This window comes from Anas platyrhynchos, chromosome 3, assembly GCF_047663525.1.
Source record: "Anas platyrhynchos isolate ZD024472 breed Pekin duck chromosome 3, IASCAAS_PekinDuck_T2T, whole genome shotgun sequence".
In the NCBI taxonomy this organism is placed as follows: Eukaryota; Metazoa; Chordata; class Aves; order Anseriformes; family Anatidae; genus Anas; species Anas platyrhynchos.
This window is the reverse complement of record NC_092589.1, coordinates 72873379-72892783: the sequence shown is the minus strand read 5'-3', so window position 1 is coordinate 72892783 and position 19405 is coordinate 72873379. Positions and strand designations below refer to the sequence as shown.

General features: G+C 37.3%; 1 protein-coding gene across 4 annotated transcripts in view; it reads right to left on the bottom strand.

Moving 5' to 3' along the window:
• The window catches only part of WASF1 (WASP family member 1), an 83675-nt gene that overhangs the window by 47447 nt on the left and 16823 nt on the right, over positions 1-19405 (bottom strand). The window contains exon 2 of one of the 4 annotated variants that reach the window (XM_038176944.2): positions 10840-10915. The exons of the other annotated variants lie outside the window; for them this stretch is intronic. The gene's annotated coding sequence lies outside the window, so the exon portion shown is untranslated. The remainder of the gene's footprint in view (positions 1-10839; positions 10916-19405) is intronic. 4 annotated transcript variants of the gene reach the window in all.

Below are 19405 nucleotides of genomic sequence, written 5' to 3'. Positions count from 1 at the left end.
ATATAAATTTAGCACAAAATCATTCTGTAAAGTATATAATTCTAATGTTACTGTTCTGGCTGATCTGTTCAACATTTTGTTCCATTTTATTATTCTGTGCCTTCAACAGAATAGCTGGAAAAAGCACACATTTGCATATTTCTACATTACCAGCATTCCTACATTGACAGCGTGTTCTATACAGCTCACACTTTTAGTACATAGAACTTGAGACATTTCATTTTGTTCTTTTCAGTGCCATATTTTCTTTTCTAACTTTCATTTTATATACAATTACACTTTAAGACTTGTCTAAAATGCTTAATTTTACCAAATTATTAATATGCCTATGTCTCAATATTTATGGAATGTGTTAATAATTAAGAATGGATAACTTATACTTTAAGCATTAGAACAGGCATTGAAAATTCAAAGGACCATTTTAGATCAATTTCTTGTCCTCAATTAAAAGCTTAATATACCAGGCATATTGGAAATTTTCTGAAAGGAAGACTTCAACACAGAATATGTAGTTAACAGAGTAAAGCATCCTAGGTACACAACAAAGCTGCATCTTAACTAAAGTTTTTAATCAAATCTAAGTAACAAGATACCCATTTCAGAAGAAAATCTGCATGACTGAAATTTCAGGTAGAAACAAGAAGCTCGCAGCATGCTGTTACCTTTCCAAGCATGACGGTGACACCAGTCACCACGGAGGCATCACCTGCTACCAGACAGCAGAGATGTAGCAAGGGCAGAACATTCAATTTCAACAGACACATACATGGAACAAACATCCTAAATATATGTTTAGAGCCTATCAGTGATTGTTTCATGGTTAGCAAGCACACAACATGCAACCCATGACTTGCTTGCACTGAATAATGCCCAGAGCCAGTCCAAAGCCTGACAGTGGAAGTGCCACTCAAGCAGTGACTAACATCAGCAGCACTACCTGAGCAACAAAAGCCAAGAAAAAGCACCACAGCTTCAGAAAGCAGAACTATATGAAAATGAGGCTGACTTCAAAAAGCCAAAAGGGGTACACAAAACAACCAAATCCTTAGAGGCAGCAGCAGAGACAACTGAAGGACACCAGGTGGTCAAGCATTGCAAGGGACTGAGCAGGGAAGCGGTGGAGTCATGATCCCTCGAGGTGTTTAAGAGATGTCTGGATGTGGCACTGAGGGATGTGGCTTAGTGACAGGACTCGGTACCTCAGGTTGATGGTTGGACTTGATGATCTCGAGGGGCTTTTCCAACTTAGATGATTCTGTGATTCTGTTTCAGAAGCATGGTGTCAATGTACACAACTTACAAAAGCAAATGCTGGCATAGGATAAAATGAAATGAGCTGACTAAACAACAAAGTTAAGGGGAATAATGCAACTAAGCCATTAAGGCACTAAGCAGAGGTTCTATTTAAAATGGAAGTACCTACAGAAGGGGCTGTGAGACAACCACACACACAGTAATACACTGCCCGGGCCCTGTGGTGTTCACCCCTGGCTTCTGAGGAAACACGATGAGAGAGCTGCAGGACAACTTCATTGGTACGTAAACACTGGAGCTGAAAATGTTTAACATACACATAAATAACACAGCAAAGGAGAGAGGAAAAAGACGGCTGGACATCAGTGAGGTGAGAAAATCTACTGACAGTACAAATTTATTCAAAGTAGTAGGGATGAGCAGCTTTAAAGAACAGCAAAACCATGTTATCTGTCTGAGTAATCAGGTAATAAAAGGGCTGGTGAAATTCAATTTAGATACACGTAAAGTGATACACGTGTGGAAAACCAATCCTAGCTTCATATATAAAACAACAGGCTCTGAGTGGACCAGTAACACCAAGGTGCAGTAGAGTGGGGTTTTGCTAGATGATTCCATGAAAGCAGTGCTTGGCTGTGCTGCAAAAGCAAATTAGGTAACTTTAGAAACATTAGGAAAATGAGGAAATACCAGGAAAGGAAAATAGAGTGAAAAAGAAAAAGGTCATCCGGTATCATTCTATAAATCTGTGTTTACTTCATACTCTAAATATTGCTTGAAGCTTTTGCCTGTTCCTCTCCGTAAAACAGAGAAGTGGAAAAGGTTGTGCAAGGACGGGAATGACCTATGGCATAAATTGCTCCCATACAAGGTATGCTCAAATAGACTGCCACTCTGCTGTCTGCAAAGGAAAAGGAGTTTGGGGGCTTCACAGCAGACATTGAACACTGAGCAGTGGTGCCCCAGAATCTGTACCAGGGGGCATCCTGGATGCAAGAGGCTCCCATTCGGTCATGGAAAACCAGGCAAGCACTCAGAGGGATCCACTGCAGGGCAGTCCTAATGAGTTTACAAAACCCTCAAGCTGAAAACAGATAATGACATACCGTTCTGAGAAGGGAACGTTTTAACTCAAACTTCCTTCAGGTTATATACAGAGTCTGCTTACTTTAGAGAGGACCTCTTGAGTGGAAGAATTTACAGAAGGAGGAGGATGCTCATCACTCTTTCTGTTACTGGTGCTTTGGAGCCACAGCTGCAGACCACAGCTCTGTTGCACTGCTCAAACAGAAATGTACACAGCTCTGTTGCACTGCTCAAACAGAAATGTACGGCTGGAAGTCCAACGTGGCCAATTATACCATACAATTTTTCTTTAACCAAGTTCCATTTGATATCTACAGCTATATGAAAACCATACAACACCGTACGGTTAAATGGTTTCCTTCCAGTTTCCATCCTAAACGTATTCATGTCCCACTATACAGACATTTGTTCTTTTGCCAGCACTGTGGTTTATGTTAAGTAACATTTCTTTCTTCAGTGTTTACTCTTTGATGTACTTACAGGCAATGGGGAAAAAAATCACAACTCCTTTAACTTTAATTTAGGTTGTCAAATAAATTGCTTTCCTAGTCCTTACCTGCATCTATTACTATCATAATATATTGTTCGTGCATACAAAGTCTCACGTTGGATCTTTCCAGTGCTTTGTAAAATGTCACTATTAGATTTCTAGCTATTTCAGAAATGCTTCATTTAATACAACCTAATATCAAATATGCCTTTTACAGAATTTATATTCATTTTTGGTTGTCAATGTATCATCTGGTCAGCTTGTACTTCTCATTTTTTCTCATACACTCTTCTATTGACAAATGCAAAACCTCTTTTTTGACTTTTCAGCTTTATTACATTTCACCCTAATCCACTGAGTCTTCAGAACTATTCAGTTTTTCTGCTATAATATCATGATCTCTCACTATGTAACAATGCCTTCCCATTGCCTCACCTACAGACTTTATCAACATCTTCCCGCTTTCTGCGTACTGATAAGACGGGTACCTCCTTCAAGAGGCTTGAAATTTAAATCTAAAACAGGAGACAAAAATATAAAAGATAGGAACATACAGAAAAATATTTGCATTTGTATTGCCCAAACCTGTTCATGTAGGCATTTGAAAGAATGATAAGGAAGACTTTAACGGACTATAATGAATTTTTTTCTTGTTGGCTTTGTTTTGTTTTAAAAACAGATGTTAAAAAGAGAATCCCATTAGCACAGGCATGATAAGAAGCACAGTTAACTGTAAATATGCATGCAAGTTGCACTGGGAAAGTCTTCTTCACATACCCACTATCCATTTTGTAATTTACTATGCACTGAAACCCTTAAATTTTTTTTTTTTTTCATAGCTGGTGTTTCTTTTCTATTAGATACACTCATTAGAAATCAAAGATAAGGTTGCTTTCAGAATCTTTATAATTTTTTATTATGTGTAAAATGCAATCTTTTATTCTCCGTGTACAGAACCATCAAAAAACAATAAATGTGCCCTAAGCAATCTCACTGAATTAACTCTGCCAGTTTTAACTGCTCTTGTTCATGTGGATATAAGGGTCAGATCCAAAGTCAGACACAGCACTCCAGGCCAGAGCAGAAGAATTAGGGTGGCTGGCTCTAGGGATGGAAACCACATGCTCCATTAAGCCCCTTCATTCTCTGCACACTGAATTCACAGCCTCAGGTATAGAAAACCAGTATTCACAACACTGAGTATCCTGAATACAAGAAATACCGCCACCAAGCAAAAGGAAAATGCACAGGAGAGAAAGCATTTTGGAAACGGTACCTCTTTTATGGATTTATCTACCTAAGCTACACTTGAAGCAAGCACCTCGGACCATTTCAAACACTCCCACGTTTATTTTTTCCGCCACAGTATCTGGATCCAGACAAGTGGATTAATCGATGTTATTTCCCATTTCTCACACAGCTGCCCAGGCATTAAGGCACTAAGAGGAAACACTGATTCACTAAGCAGAAACTCCCCATCTATTCAGATCCATCCGTCTCACTTTCAAGAATGCCTCAATCACCGGGATATGGGCATCGGTACACCACCTCTTTCTGAAAACTGGCAAAGAAAAGAAGAGCAGTGGTTTGGCCTTAATTCCCGATTGTCTAGGCGCATCCAAAGTGCAGCTTACCCTTTCTGGTTTGCAGCCCTGAAAGGAGAGAGCAGCAAGACCGTTCCCCCGTGGTTTCCAAGCAGCCTTTGCTGGCACTCAGACACCCAAACGTGCTGACGCCTGCACCCTCAGGCTTGGGCTCAGCACAGACCTCAAAGTTTACGACAGCTTTTGCTCGAAACCTTAGACACTGGTGACAGTTAAGTAGGAATTTTTTTTTTTTCAGATCACTCCCTTGACCTTGGAAATCTGAATCCCATGCAAAGCGTGCAGTACTGAGAGATGGGAAGGTGTTTTGGAGAGGAGCCGTACGCACACCTTCCCTGTTCCTATTCTTTGCCAGTGCAGAGGCAAAGTATGAGATTACGAGATTTGTTTCCTCCGCTTGGCTTTGCTCTGCACATCAGCTCTGAATTGCGTGCACTTCACACAACTCTGCCTTTCTGATAACTCCATCTGTACCTCTGCGAGTTTAATTAATGTTAGGAAAAATAAATGGTGAGATATCCAAGTTACTGCTATTTTTCCCAACATGGCTGTTACTCTACATTAATGACCTCAAAATTCATGTTTTGTCTGGAGAGGGGGTGTTTTCCAGTTGAGGAAGCATTTAAAGTATAAAAGACTTCTCTATTTAGGACCTCAGAAACCAGCTGTCACTTGCCTGGATAATTAAGTATGCGCGTAATGCAGCGATGACAAGAAATGTCAATACACGTGTTTCTTCAGCACCAAGCTTTCCTGAATACTCTTTTTTAAGCACATGACGATGACCATGTACATTTTTATACACCTGTGCTCACAGAGAATCTCTAAAATTTTAGGAAGTGCCATTTATTTTGAATATACTTAATTCTCTAATCTCCCCTGCCATAGTGGATTGTCCCACTGTAAGGCATACCTCAACAAAATCACATGCTTTCGGGGCTTCCGACAGCTCCTGTGACTACTTCTATTTTAAGTCAAGGCTGTACATTTGCATGTACAGCTGCATATAAAAAGATTTCTTCCCTTCTTCTTCCTTTGTGTGGAGAGAAATACATGGAGCTTACTATCAACAGGCAAATTTACACCATGAAGGAATTTTTAAGGCTTAGGAAAATAAATTACTGCAGGATAATGTTATTGTATAAAACCTGCTCCTTTACAACCACAGGGCATTCGTCAGTTTTGCCACGCAGGATATATAGGAGAGCAGAGATGCAAGTGTACACGCACACCCCAACAGGCAAAATCAGATGAAAGACAGCCTTCTTGGCGTAACTGAGTAACGGGCTTGTGAATTGAAGCCCTTAAGGTACAAGATCGGTCTGAAATACTTTTTTCAAAATGCAAGAGCCTCCTAAATCTGAATTATTAAAAAAAAAAAAATAAGGAAAAGAAAAAAAAAGAAAAAAAAGAAAAGAAAAAAAAGATGGAAAAAAAGAAGAAAAAAAGAAGAAAAAAAAGAAGAAAAGAAAAGAAAAAAAAGAAGAAAAAAAAGAAGAAAAAAAAGAAGAAAAAAAAGAAGAAAAAAAAGAAGAAAAAAAAGAAGAAAAAAAAGAAAAGCAAGCAAGCCACAGATTATTCATCCCTTTACATCCCGAAGTGCTGCTCTGTTAGTGATTAGGAGGTTTCCTAAAGGTGACTGCCAAAGCAATCAATTTACTGTTTGGAAGTAAAAATAGCTTCTATCATTCACTTCTATCAGTCTATTAACACCATTTCTTGGTAGTAATGGGTTTGAAAAAGAAAACACAGACCACAGCATAGAGAAAATATTAAAATGGTTTTGATTTGTGACTTGTGCAGAAGCAAGAGCATACCCTGTGAAAATAAATCTGGCTTAATCCTCTTGCCTGAAAAATGTGAAAGTTCCTTTCAAGTACTTTAAAAATGCATCTTCTCCTTAATCAGCATTAGGGGAGAAAGCAGCACTATGGAAGAAACATTTCAACCAATCTGGCTTAAATATTCATTGTGTATCTACTAGACTAATGACACAGGAATAGATACTTGCATCTGATAAGAAGTTTCCTGTAATAAAATCAACAGCATAGGACGCAGTGCTGCTCCTTCCACAAACATGTAAGACTATGGAGGCAGCATTTTGTCAGACCTATAAAAAACACAACTGAGAATACAGGATGGCTGTACGGTGAACAAAAAGTGAATTTATCTTTACTTCAGACGAATTCAGAAGCCTTAAACAAGACATTACGAAAAGTCCTAGACAACGTATGGATTTGGAAAGCGTTTTACCAACATTCTGGACAATGGCACACACCTCTGTAGTAAAGGAAACCAAAAATAAAGCAAAGTACCTAGTGAACTAGGGATGATAATGGTTATTTCAACACAAACTATTCAGACCACTGTAGGTTTTGCTAGGTGCTCTTCAACCTGCCTCCTGCTTTCCAGTGGAAGTCTCTTCTAGAAATGGGAATCCCAAATAATGGTACATGAATGTGCTCTTAAGAGCTGTGTGCAGTCCTTGAGACCTGTACACAATCCAACACAGAGCTGTAGTTTAGACAGCGGTTTCCACTCCCACAGAGATATACTCAACAGCAAAATAGCTTGAAAAACAGGACTTTAAAATGGATTGTGAAAACCCTTACAGAAAGATCAGCCACCCCACCTTAATGAGTTTACTACAGGCAGATGGAGCTAACAAAAAAGGATCCGTACTGTTCTTCCATGTAGATCGTAATGTATCTAATTATAAAAAGCCATTTCATCCTCTCCTTGGCTGATATTACCAAGATAAAAATACATTACAAACCAACCCTAAAGAACGGAGTTGCATTTACCTAATCTTGAAAGCACAGATAAGAATTTGTGAAGAAAAGGAAACGCTACTGTTTCTAAGCCTTCCAGAAATGAAAAGGCTTAGGAAAAGCAACATTTACTTTCCTTTGAAAATTATTCCCTTAAGTAGATGGCACCAGCATTAATGTGGCACCCCAATTATTCTCTTTTGTCACTGATGTGCATGCTTAACTGATTTATTTATTTTTTTTTTCTAGAATGCCAGTATTTACAGGCATAATCTGGAGAGCAGGCTCACAGAATGTTTTATAGCCTGGATGTCAATTCTGCTAACCAAAACCAGAAAAATGATATGCACAACACAACTATCATAAATACGTATATAGAGTCCTCAGTGTTATATGACTGTGACCATGCCACACAGCCAGATTAAGAGCATGTAAAATGTCTTTCTCATAATTTTAAAAAAGGTAAGAAAAACTATGATATATATTTAAAAAGTCAGAACTAAACTGCAGACAAAAATGCTGTTAAAATTACTCCTTTAAAAGTTTTCAGTTAGAAAAATTAGAGATAACATATAAAGAATAAAAGATGTGAAGGCTGCCTGTACCCTTTTTGAAATCACTACCTAGCAGTTATTCAGTGTTACAACACGGACAAATCTGGTCTAGGACAAGGTTACCCACTGAATTCCATTAAGACAAAAACACGATGAAAGTCGTCATTAAAAAAAAAAAAAAAAAAAAGTTGTATTTTATTTTATCGAGTGGAGTTTTTACAACTGTACATTTATTATGTAACATAAAAATAGGAAATATTTTTCCTATGTATTCCAGAAAATAAATGATAAACTTTGCTGTTGGTACATTAGTAGGTGATTTCCTACCTTTTTCTTCCTACTCTCCTCTTAGCAAAGAAGCACTGAAGACTTCAGATAGCTAATTGAGTTATTATTTAATAAGAAGTGCATGTGATCCCAATTGTCGTATTAAAAATAAAACCTCATGCTCTACTACAATTTCTGAAAGGAAGCCTCTAGTTTAGAAACAAGAGAATAAAGTCCCTGTCCCAAAAGCCTGTGGAAGTCCCAATCCTACAAACTGACCTATAAAGAATCTTTTTGTAGTTCCACTCAGTCAAAATAATTCCTAAAAATGAGGCCAAACGTGAAACAGATATAAATATATTAAAGATAGAAAGAATCTTAAAAGAACTGATATTGTGGTCAAGATGGACAGAATCTTTATTTTGTACATACTAGACATTAATAATAATGTGTTTTGCTTTGGTTACAAAAAGAAAAAGAAGTAATATTATTTTAGGGGTCCAGAGTTCCTCCAACAGATGTAGGTAGCACTGGTTCTCTTTTCCTCTTTTACTTTTTATTATCAGGAAGAGTAGTTTGCATTTTCGCTGTGTTCTATCACAAATATGACAAGCCTCAAGACATTTTTCAAAAAAAAAAAAAAAAAGTCCAATAAGCTAATCTCATTCCTCTTAGACATGTTTTTTTGATAGTTATCTATCATTCAGGATCTATCTTTCCATTATTTTAATGTGGTTTAGAGAAGATCTGTCAAACCAACTCAAAATAGCCAGCACCGGACTGATTGTGTTTCTGAGAATGGCTACATACGGATGTCTAAAGAAGACTTCTGAGAACACTGAAAGCAATAACACATTTTCCTTGCATGATTTTGCAAATTAGGTATTCCCTAAATCATTAGTTGTATCCACTTTCGTGTTTCCTAACTGTTTTTCCATCTAGCCATTTTCCTAGCCTAATTAAATCGTATGTTGGCATACACATCAGTACTAATGCCACAACTTAAGTTACATGAAAACCTACTCTTGTTTTAAAACTTATGCGTCATACTTTCATTACACTGTATGCTAACCTACTCCAAAAACAACTTGTCATTATTCTTCTTCATCTTTCAAATGTCTTCTTTCACACCTAAAAAATCCCAGTCTTTTCTGTTGAAACTAAGACAAAAGCTGTTCAGATCTAACAGAATTACCTCACAAAAATAAAAGTCAGAGATACAATCCCATAACTGTGAAGTCTATCAATACTGTAATCTCTTCAACTACTCACTTCTATGCACAACACTATAACCTACTCAAAATCTCAGAATAGATGTAATATATAACTACATCACATGCTTAGTTGGAAATCTGTTGTTTCCACTAAAATACTGTACACTTGGGGAGGTGGATTTTTATTTTTTGCTTAATGGACTATCCTCACTCATTTCTTTACTCCCTTACTGCTTAGTAAGTCTGAACACTCCTTTGTCTAAGTTTATTGAAGTACCAGAAGCAAGATCAAATGGAAGCACTCCATGTTTTCCACAAATGGTCAAAACTGAAACATTGGTATTTCTTACAGGGAATAAAGTCATCTTCTTCCTCCTACACATAGCTCCTACCTGCTCATCTCTCCCTTAAAACTTTCTTCTAACAGTCTTCAAGAACGGTAATTTGAAAATCAATGAAAAAAACAACAATACTAAACCCAACCCTCTGAATATAAAGACAAAGTGCATGCTCATTATGCCTCCCTAAAGATTTTCAGTCGACTAAGAATCCAGCTATTCAAATAGAATTAAATAAGTCAAGCTGAACATCATGGTAGTTTACAAGTTTTTACTGCTTTTTGATTAAAAAAAAAAAAAATCAGAATCAGAATGTTCCCCTTCGGTCTTTGCAGGACTTCAGTTCTTTCATATCAAGTTATTAGCTCTTAAAAATCTTAAGCCTTACCAGTATAGAGGCATAATAAAAATTTTTAGTTTCCATATTAGTGCCTCTTTTAAAAAAAAGATCAAAAATGTACCTGCATGTTACATACATACCTGCAGAAGTTACAAACAACTATTCATGTTTTGTTGTGCTCCGAAATGTAAGTCATATTCTTTTCTACCTTCCAGTTCTACTATTGCATGTAAATTCAACTGAAGAGCTTTGTGCAACCCAAACAATAGTTTCCTTGTGCGTGCAATTTTGCCCACTTCAGGTCTTCAATTATGCAACTAATTTGCTGATTTTCAAAATAACTCAAGAAACATTGACTTAAAAGTTAATTCAATTTCCTGACTCTTCAGTTACTATAATTTATGAAGATGAAAGCGAAACATTTTTTCTAGAGCATAAACTATGCTTTAAAGCACACTTAAAAAGCTTTCCTCACTTTATAGCCCTAGAAGACATCAAACCAGTAACTAAGTATTTTATTTGACATTATCAAAAGGAGATAAAAAGGAGAGAGTGTATTTGCAATTGCTTTTACCAATAGCTTGGGAAATTTTTTTTCATTTTTAAGGAGTTATATAACCTGTGGGTAAATGAGATATATCGGTGAATTTTTTTAACAACAGAATACAAGGAGGGAAGAGGATTTTATTTTATTTTATTTATATCCAACAACTGAAAATGACAAATCTGCCTGAGATCACATTATCTTGTTTTCCTTTGTCCTTATCTTTATTTCTGTCATCTCATTTCCTTCACTTTTATTTAGTTGAATAATTGTGTCTCCTCTGCATTTCAATTCTGTTTTGGCAGCTTGGACCTCTGACTGTTCCTTCTTCCAGCCACCACAAAGCTACACGTTGCTGGGTGAAGAGAATGCATTACCTCACTCAGCCAGACGAACAGAAAGGAGGCTTAGGTCTGTGACCTCTTCTTTGAGCTTCGGCAGCCAACATTAGAACTAATAAAAAAAAGTGGAAAAGAAAGGGGGATTTTTTATTTATTAAGACACCTGTTGCTTTCTTACTGGTGACACTTTATATATGCACACACACATTTCAACTTTCTAAACTACTCATATTTACTTTTTTTCCTATGTCCTGCATCTGTTTAAACTAATCTCAACTTTAAGAAACTTTGTGTACAATGTAAGTTGCCTAAAGTTCCATTTACTAGAAGTACTTAATATATTTAGATGTTCGTCTTGTATTGTACTGAACATACATTATGATACCCTTTTTGTTTCTGGAAATAAAGGAAAAGATGGGTCACTACTAAAGTCTTTCCAAATAAGTTTAAAAAAAACACAACTTATATAACCTGACAAATTCTAGAAAACTTCTGATATTTCACATATATTTTAGCAACTACTGCCAGTGCATAAAATGGGCAGATAGAGCTATTTACTATTTTCAGGGGAACGCTTGTTAACACATACAAACCCTGCTTTTCAAGTTTCCAATCAAGCCACTAAGAACCAGTCCTTGTCTGAAACTAGGCAGTTAGCTATAATTAGCTGTAAAACATGAAAAACGTGTTTTAAGTCTTTTGCCTCAAAACCATGTATCCTCATGAGATACGCTTATTACAGAAGAACAGGTAAAGGTTCTTCTTACATGCCAGTACGTGCACAACCAGATCTTTCAATGAAGTAATCGTAACTTCATTGGCTGCATGGTTTTAGGTCAATTTCAGAAAACATCTCTCCTGCACACAGCCTCAAAGAGCCTGCCATTCCAGAAGATGACATGCTACAACATGGTTTTCAGTGATACCTCATTCCTCCCTCCTTCCCCCACCTCCCACCCATTTCTTAGGAGAGAAGTACAAGGAGAAAATACAGGGAAGAGTGACAGCAGTCTTCTAGCTGATAATCAGCATTAAAAACAAGCGTACAAAGCCCTGTAACTAGCGTAAGTATGAAAAGGCATGACGATTTATCATAATCTAATAGCTGATGTGACAGTAGCTAAAACAGAAGCTAGTTAGCTGCTAGCATGAAAGGATTTGTTTATTCAGTACGATTCATTTATTGCAGAGTCATCAAAATGGATCGACAAGAGAGGCAAACTATCCTTATCCCAACAAAAAATCTCTCCGTGTGATTTCTGGGGAGGGGAGGAAGAAGAACATTAGAAGTTACCTACTTTTGTTGCACAAACTCCCACATACTTTATGAACAGGAAGCAGTTGTGTATACAGAAACAAGCACAGTTATTCATATGTGTTGACCACAGACCTTTTATTGCTCATTTGCAAGCACCACACACAGGTAGAGCTGGGATTCTTTTTAACCAGAAGCATGTCTTTTGCTGCACTGTGGCTGTGTTACGTACGAGCTCTGTAGGTGCAACAGATGAAGTCGTTCTTCATATATGTGGTGAACTACAGATACAGTAGGTTAGATTGCTTGCATTGAATTATCACACTGACCCCATTAACAGTGATTAGCAAGAATTCTTATTCACTTTCTAAAATCAAGCCTGATCTACATATGGCTCTAAAATTCACACAGAATCAGAGATGTTTGGTCAGAGGAACATCTAGAGGTCATCCAGACCAACCTCCTGCTCTAATGAGGATTATTGCCAGCACTAAATCAGGGCAGCCTTGGCTTTAATTTATCAATGCCTAGAGGCCTGCAAGGACACAGCCTGCAGTCTTGCTCAGCAACCCATTTCAGTGCTACACTGTCCTCCTAGAACACTCCCAGGAGATTTAAAAGGTCAGCACGTATGAAGTTGTAAAAGCTCAGTTCAGTAGAAAATCAAGTCAGAAGAACTTTAGTCAATAAATCACAGACTATGCAGCTGGAAAGAACCTCTAGAGGTCATCTAGACCAGTCCTCTGCTCCAAGCAGGGTCACCTACAACAGGTTCCTCAGGGCCTTTGTCCAAACATGCTGTGAGTATCTCTAAGGTGGAGACTCCGTACTGTCTCTGGACACTGCTCCAGTGTTTGACCAAGCCCAGTAAGAAAGATTTTTCTTATGTTTAAATGTTTTTATTTCAACTTGTGCCCATCGCCTCTTGTCCATTAGTTGGGCACCACCGAGGAGGGCCTGGCTCCATTTTCAGTGGGATTCCCCCTGAGCCTTCTTTTTTCCAGGCTAAATAACACCAGCCCTTTTACCAACTTCCCATACTACAATGGGAAGATGCACCAACCCCTTCATCATCTTTGTGGCCTTTCGCTGGAGTTACTCCAGCATGTCCGTTTCTCTTCTGTTGTGGGAAACCCACAACTAGACCCAATGCTTGTCTTACCAGTGCTGAGGGAGAATCACCTCCCTTGACTCACTGGACCTGCACGTACCAGTGCCTGGGGTTAATCCCCACCACCTGTAGGATTTTGCATGTCCCATTGCGGAAGTTTATGATGTTTCCATCAGCCTCTTCAGACTGTCCAAGTTCCTCTGAACAGCAGCACTACTTCCCGGTCTACCAGCCACCCTCCTAGCTTTGTAAATTTTGTTAATATCATGAAACATTTTGTCGTGAACTTTTGGAGCATATGCATCCAACTCTGTATGAATCACAGCAACACAAAAATAAAATATTAAGAACTAACACTGTCACATTTATATCGGCATTTGGCTAAGCTTTCTGATTATGATTTCTTTCCATCAATTAAATAATAATGCAAATGATTAATAAAAGGAAAATGATAACCAACATTATATAACCCATTTACTTTATACCATATGTTTGAATACAGATTAGGAATATTTGCACATGTTATATCAATGAATCACATGATCTCTTTTTTTTTTTTTCCTCTTAATCCCCTATTATTTATCCTTCAATAAATTGCTCCAAACTGCTGGACAGATGTGTTAATCTCTGGCATTTCCTCTGTTTACACATAGTCAGCACTAGGCCACAAGACAGCAACTAATAAAACTGTGTATGTTTCTACCTAAATTTTATTAAGATACCATCATCAAATAGCTTTTGTTCTCCCTAAAAATCCATCAGGTGTTCCCCAGACCCAGTTAAAGATGCTGACTTTAATCTTGAAAATCTCTAGCACTGTGGACTCCGAATACCTCAGTGGCCTTGTTATGGATGAAAAGATAAGGCTCTTAAATTAACATTTGCTCAGTTGGAGGGAGTTGAAAAAGCAGGGAGGCTTCTAGAAAGCTTCTTGTTTGAGGATTACGGTTCATTTCTCTGCAGGTGCTCAATGTCCCTCCCTATTCTCCTCACTGTCCAAGAAAAAATGGAAAGAAAAAACACAATACAGATAACAGAAACACATACACTTTTTTTTTTTTAAAAAACTTTTTTTTTTTTTTAATCTTAAAAAAAAAAGATTTTAAAGTTATTTGGGAGTCATTTTCTTTCTGAGCATAAAACGTTCAAGCACCAAGTGCTTTGTTAAACTAAAATATACTTGATTCTTATATTCATCTTCACAAAGCTCACTACGCCTATAGTAATGTTTATGCCCAACAGTAACACAACAACTGATCAAATGCTACTAAAGATTGTTTTGGGAAATTTTAATCTTTTTAATTTATGAAAATTAGGCAGTATGAGTACATTAAGTGCTTTTTTTCCCATAATTGTACTACAGCATTTTTAGTCATTACAAAACCTTGAAACACTATAATAGAGCTTTTAGTAGTTTTCACAAGAAGCATGGAAAAGCTTAGGTAGTTAACAAGAACAGTTAAAAGCCTTTTATCTGCATTTTCTAAAGTAAGATTAAAATAAGATCGAGTCAACAGATTTAACTGTCTGTGATTCTTCTGTTGCAAACACCTACCATAAAGCTCTCTTGTTCTTAGAATTAGAAGAAAATCCTCTAATTTTCATAGGGCACTTACAGGTAGCCTGGTTCTTGCTCCAAAAAGCTTCAAATGGCTCAGGAAATGAACAAAATAAAACAATACAACACCTCATCAATTTATTCAGCTATAGATAGTTTCACAGAGGTGATACTTCAATATGGACATGTTTGTAGAAGTCACCTCTGGAAATTAGAGAGAATATTGCTATCTCAAAAATAAAGAAAGAAAGAAAATGAGAGGGATGAAAGAGATGCTGGTAGTAAGAGTTGCTGGATTAACAGCCCAGTCCTGCCAGGTAATGTCAACTTCAAAGGCATTTCAATGTAAACCGAGATAGAACAATTCTTCACAAGGCTTTGTTTCAAATAATCAGCGGGTGAATGAAATAAACCCATAAATCCCAGGTCTCTGCCCCGACCACAGGCTTGAAAACAAGAGTCAACATCGTCTGCACCTTCTCATTTTCAACTCTTCAATAGGAAGTTGGTGCTTCTGTGCATCATTTCTGATGATTTCACTGCTAATTGGTAGGCTGCCTCCCTCAAGGCCTCGCACGGTAAACACACAGTCTGTGAGGTGCCCACTGTTGACCTGTAACATTATCTTTGAATTTCATCAGTGACACAAAGTGATGCTCCCTGCATCCTTTTCAGCCTTTTTTTTTGGCATAGAAAATGTAGACGATACCAACAGAACCTAGTTCTGTCAAAACAAACAAACAAACAAAAAAACACACAGTAGGAGCCCCTTGCCTCAACTACAACTAAACTGGGTTGGCAATTTCCAATGTTAGCCCCCAAGTATCTTCTGAGAAACACGATGTTTAAGTCAGCATTGTTCTGTAACCTACAAGTTTGCGACTGTCTAAAATCAAGTTTTGTAAATAAATTCAGGCTGCCAAAAAAATGAGAAAAAATAGTTTTGAGGTTGGGGTAAAAGGACTCTGGGGACCTGCCTCTTCTGCCAAGCTTCTCACGCTGCGTTAAATTTTAAGCAGTCCACAAAGATCCTTTACCCACTTAGCTTTCTAATATGAAGGAAAACAGATAGCAGAACATGTGAGAAGCATGGGAACTAAATCTAATTATGACTTGACATACATAAATGCCTTTAAACAAAAGATGCTGTGTAGACAGGGAATTCGTGGAAGACCATAAGAACAGCAGAAATATTTCATAATAAAGAAGAAACTAAACTTTCTTGTTGTACTGTGTTGTTTTTTTCCTTCATAAAATTAGTATCTGCGATAAAAATTGTTAATGCTTTCTATATCCTATTTCAAAAAGCATGCATTTCCTACTCTATGTTAGAGTAACAAATGTTCTGCTCAGTTTAAATTATCTTCCATAAATATCCAGTATCTCGCTGCAGCAGTTACCTATGCAATAAAAGCCACCTTCAAAGTGATGCTGCCCACATGTAACGATTATTCATTTAAACCAGAAAGAGAAATGGTAAAAGAGCAGGGAGCACTATTTTTATACCAAAAGGATTAAAAAAAAAAAAAAAAAAAAAAAAAAAGCACGAGGAATTAGAGGAGACCGAAGTCAAAATCACACCTGTGGTTGGTATCTCCTTACCAACAAGCAAAGAAAAACTGCAGCCTGTCTGATGGGCAACAAGATGAGCAAGGTTATTGTACACCAACTATTTAACCAAAAGGATTTTTGTTTCCAAAAGGTTCTAAGTTTCTATGGAGAATCATTCATGATGGCAACAGGCTTGCAACCACAAAGCATATATTCTAAACTTGCCCAATTTCAAGCTTTAATCTTTGGAATTCCCTCTACTCACTCACAGTGAGTTAAAAAGAAAAAAATAATCCCAACCTATGCGCATCTTCATGGCATGAGCTTTGCAATTTGCTTAGAGATATTACCAGCCCCTCAGCTGGTCTCGCATTCAAGTCACTTATGAAAAATCCTCTGCTCATTTCAGTCTGCTCCTCAGTCAACCCTAAGGCTTTTGGCTGTATTCACATACACCCTAATGCTTACCTGTATGCTAAAATATCCGCATATTTTCTATTTTATTCTGTGTGTATTTATGTGCATATCTTACTGCTGAATCAATCTGGAGGCACTTTTATCTTTGAATAGACTTTATGTTCCACTTCCCCAAGCCCTGAACACCGCTTCTTCGTAATTCCTTCAGGCACAAAATGCTGGAGACAGAAAATCATTGAAAGAATTGTGTGTGCTCTGAGCTTTTCTTTGGTTTTGCTATGGTAATTACTACCCTTTGTATCCAACTATACATGGTAAAATTAATTAAGACCAAATAGCGAAACTTTCAATATGCACAGTGTGAAACCGAATCACCTGTACCTTCAAAATAACAAAGATTAGTTAAGCGTGCTTTCCATCTACTTGAACTTCCATGGCGAAATAACTTGCAAATTAAATTGGCATCACGGGAATTCCCTAAACATCCAGACTAGGGATATGTTACATTTTCTCATCAGTGTACCTAATTAAAGCATTCATCTGATGAGATTTCAAAACGTAGAGTTGTTTCTTTTTTTCCCCTCTTTTCTTTCCCCCACCCCTTTTAATACTCACTTTCGTTTTTCTCTTGATGCCATTTCAGGTTTCCTCAAAACGATTTTGGCTAATGAGAACATGGAGTCACTGGGAGAAGACAACCCCCCAAATCTAAACTTCAGCAGAACATTAAACAACATCAGTGCACTAACTGATCTAAAATCCCTTTACTAAAGCAGTATTTGATCTGTCTCTGAGATTTCCATAATTTGCTTTGGCTGCTAAGCAACAAATTAAATATGATTTGGTATATCTAAATGAATTATTCTTCCTAATGCTCTTCTGACTGAGAAAATACAGTTATAAAAATGCTCTTGTGACTGAGCAATTGTGTTGAGGAAGAGTCCTGCGCTTCAGCAGATATACTAGTTGTTAGCAAAAAAAAAGAAAAAAAAAACACCACATTTGTTTGCCCTGAAGTAGAAATGGGGAGGTACAGACATCCCAGTGTCCTACAGTCTATTCCCATGGTCAATATTGTCCAGGTTGTCATGATAACTACAAGGATTACAGTTTTGTCTAAACTGGGCAGCTTGTGGCAAAATAATAGGCAAGACAAATACAGGATGGGTAAGTAACTCCACCTGAGGTTCTCTGTTTGAAATCCAGCAGCATACTGGGAACTCATTGCTCTGTTCCAGGACTTCAGACAAGCAGACACTACATTTCCAGCTGAGAAAAAAAGAACCTTCGGTAACGATCAAGAATGCTCCTTGCCCACAAACCAGGAGCATCACCCTTCCTAGCCTTTCAGCTTCGATATAATACCATCGTACCAAAGCAAATCGAAACCTACATTTTAATGCAGATTTCAAGTAGAAGTGCAGAAAAATCACAATAGGCCTCTGTCTTCCAATTTGTATGTGCTACAGGCTCAGAAATACAGTTTTTCAGAATGCAAAAAGAGATCATGTTTATTCATTCACCTTCAATTTAAAACACAAAATAAAGTGCTGCCAAAGGTGTGAAATAGCCCTTGAGTTTAGAGAAGGAACACCCAGCTTCCTTCATATCCTTCAAGCAACCATGCAAGGTATGAATTTAAAGAAAGAAATAGCATCTGGTGTGTGGGCAGGAGGCTTGCATTGCTACTACCAGTGTTTGTCACCTACCTACTGAATATAAGCATTTTAGGACTTAATCCTGCAGTCTTAATTGGTAAACCAGTAACAAAACCATCAGAATTAAATAACACAGGAAAGTTATATTTGTGTACACCTTAATATCTATTTTCCACATAGAAATAGTTGTGTTCTTCATCTCAGTCTCATTAATACCAACTTTCTGTGAACTCACAACTCAAATTATTAGCTATTCACTCTGTTATTGATAGATGAACATTTGCCTGTAAGGACAGCTCTGTGAGGAATATTTTCTTGATTTGTTCACATCACTATGATGGATACTTTTAATTTCAGCGCAGTATGAAAACAAACTACTAGATTAGGCTGCCAGACAAACGTTTTTTTTTCCCCTTTACATTTTTAACAAACAACAAATTAACAAAAATGAATTCCTTCACACACAAATACATCAGACCTTATTCCTATTCTAATTATATCTTCAAAAGAAAAGACTTAAATATAACAGTGGTAGGAAAGAGGCTTAATTTCACTTCTTTATGCTAAAAAAACTCCAGTATTAACTGTATTGATCAAAATATGTCAATAATTGTATTGAAATACATAGATGTGCAGCAGGTTTCACTGCAAATACTCACATTCTGACCGTACCATTGTTTTTCGAGTATCTGTCCTTTTTTCTCGTCCTTTGAGTACAAGCAGCCCCTGTGAAAGCTGCTGGTATTTGCATCCCTAAAACAGACGTATTAATTCATCTACAAACCAGATTCAGCACACGTAGTACAGGTTGACAATCTACTGGGATGGCAACCTTGAACATCAGCACAAGCTGATACCGTGCAAGTGACTGACTGCTGCTAGTGCTACTAAAAAATTTCAGGCACACCGCTATACAACTGTTCAGTAGCAATAGCTTCTCATCGTTATAAAGATAAAAATTAAAAAGTAGAAATTTTCCTCTTCTCTTAGAATAACAGGCCAAATTTCTAAGTCAAAGACAAAATTAAAAAGCCTTTGAGGATTGGGGCGGG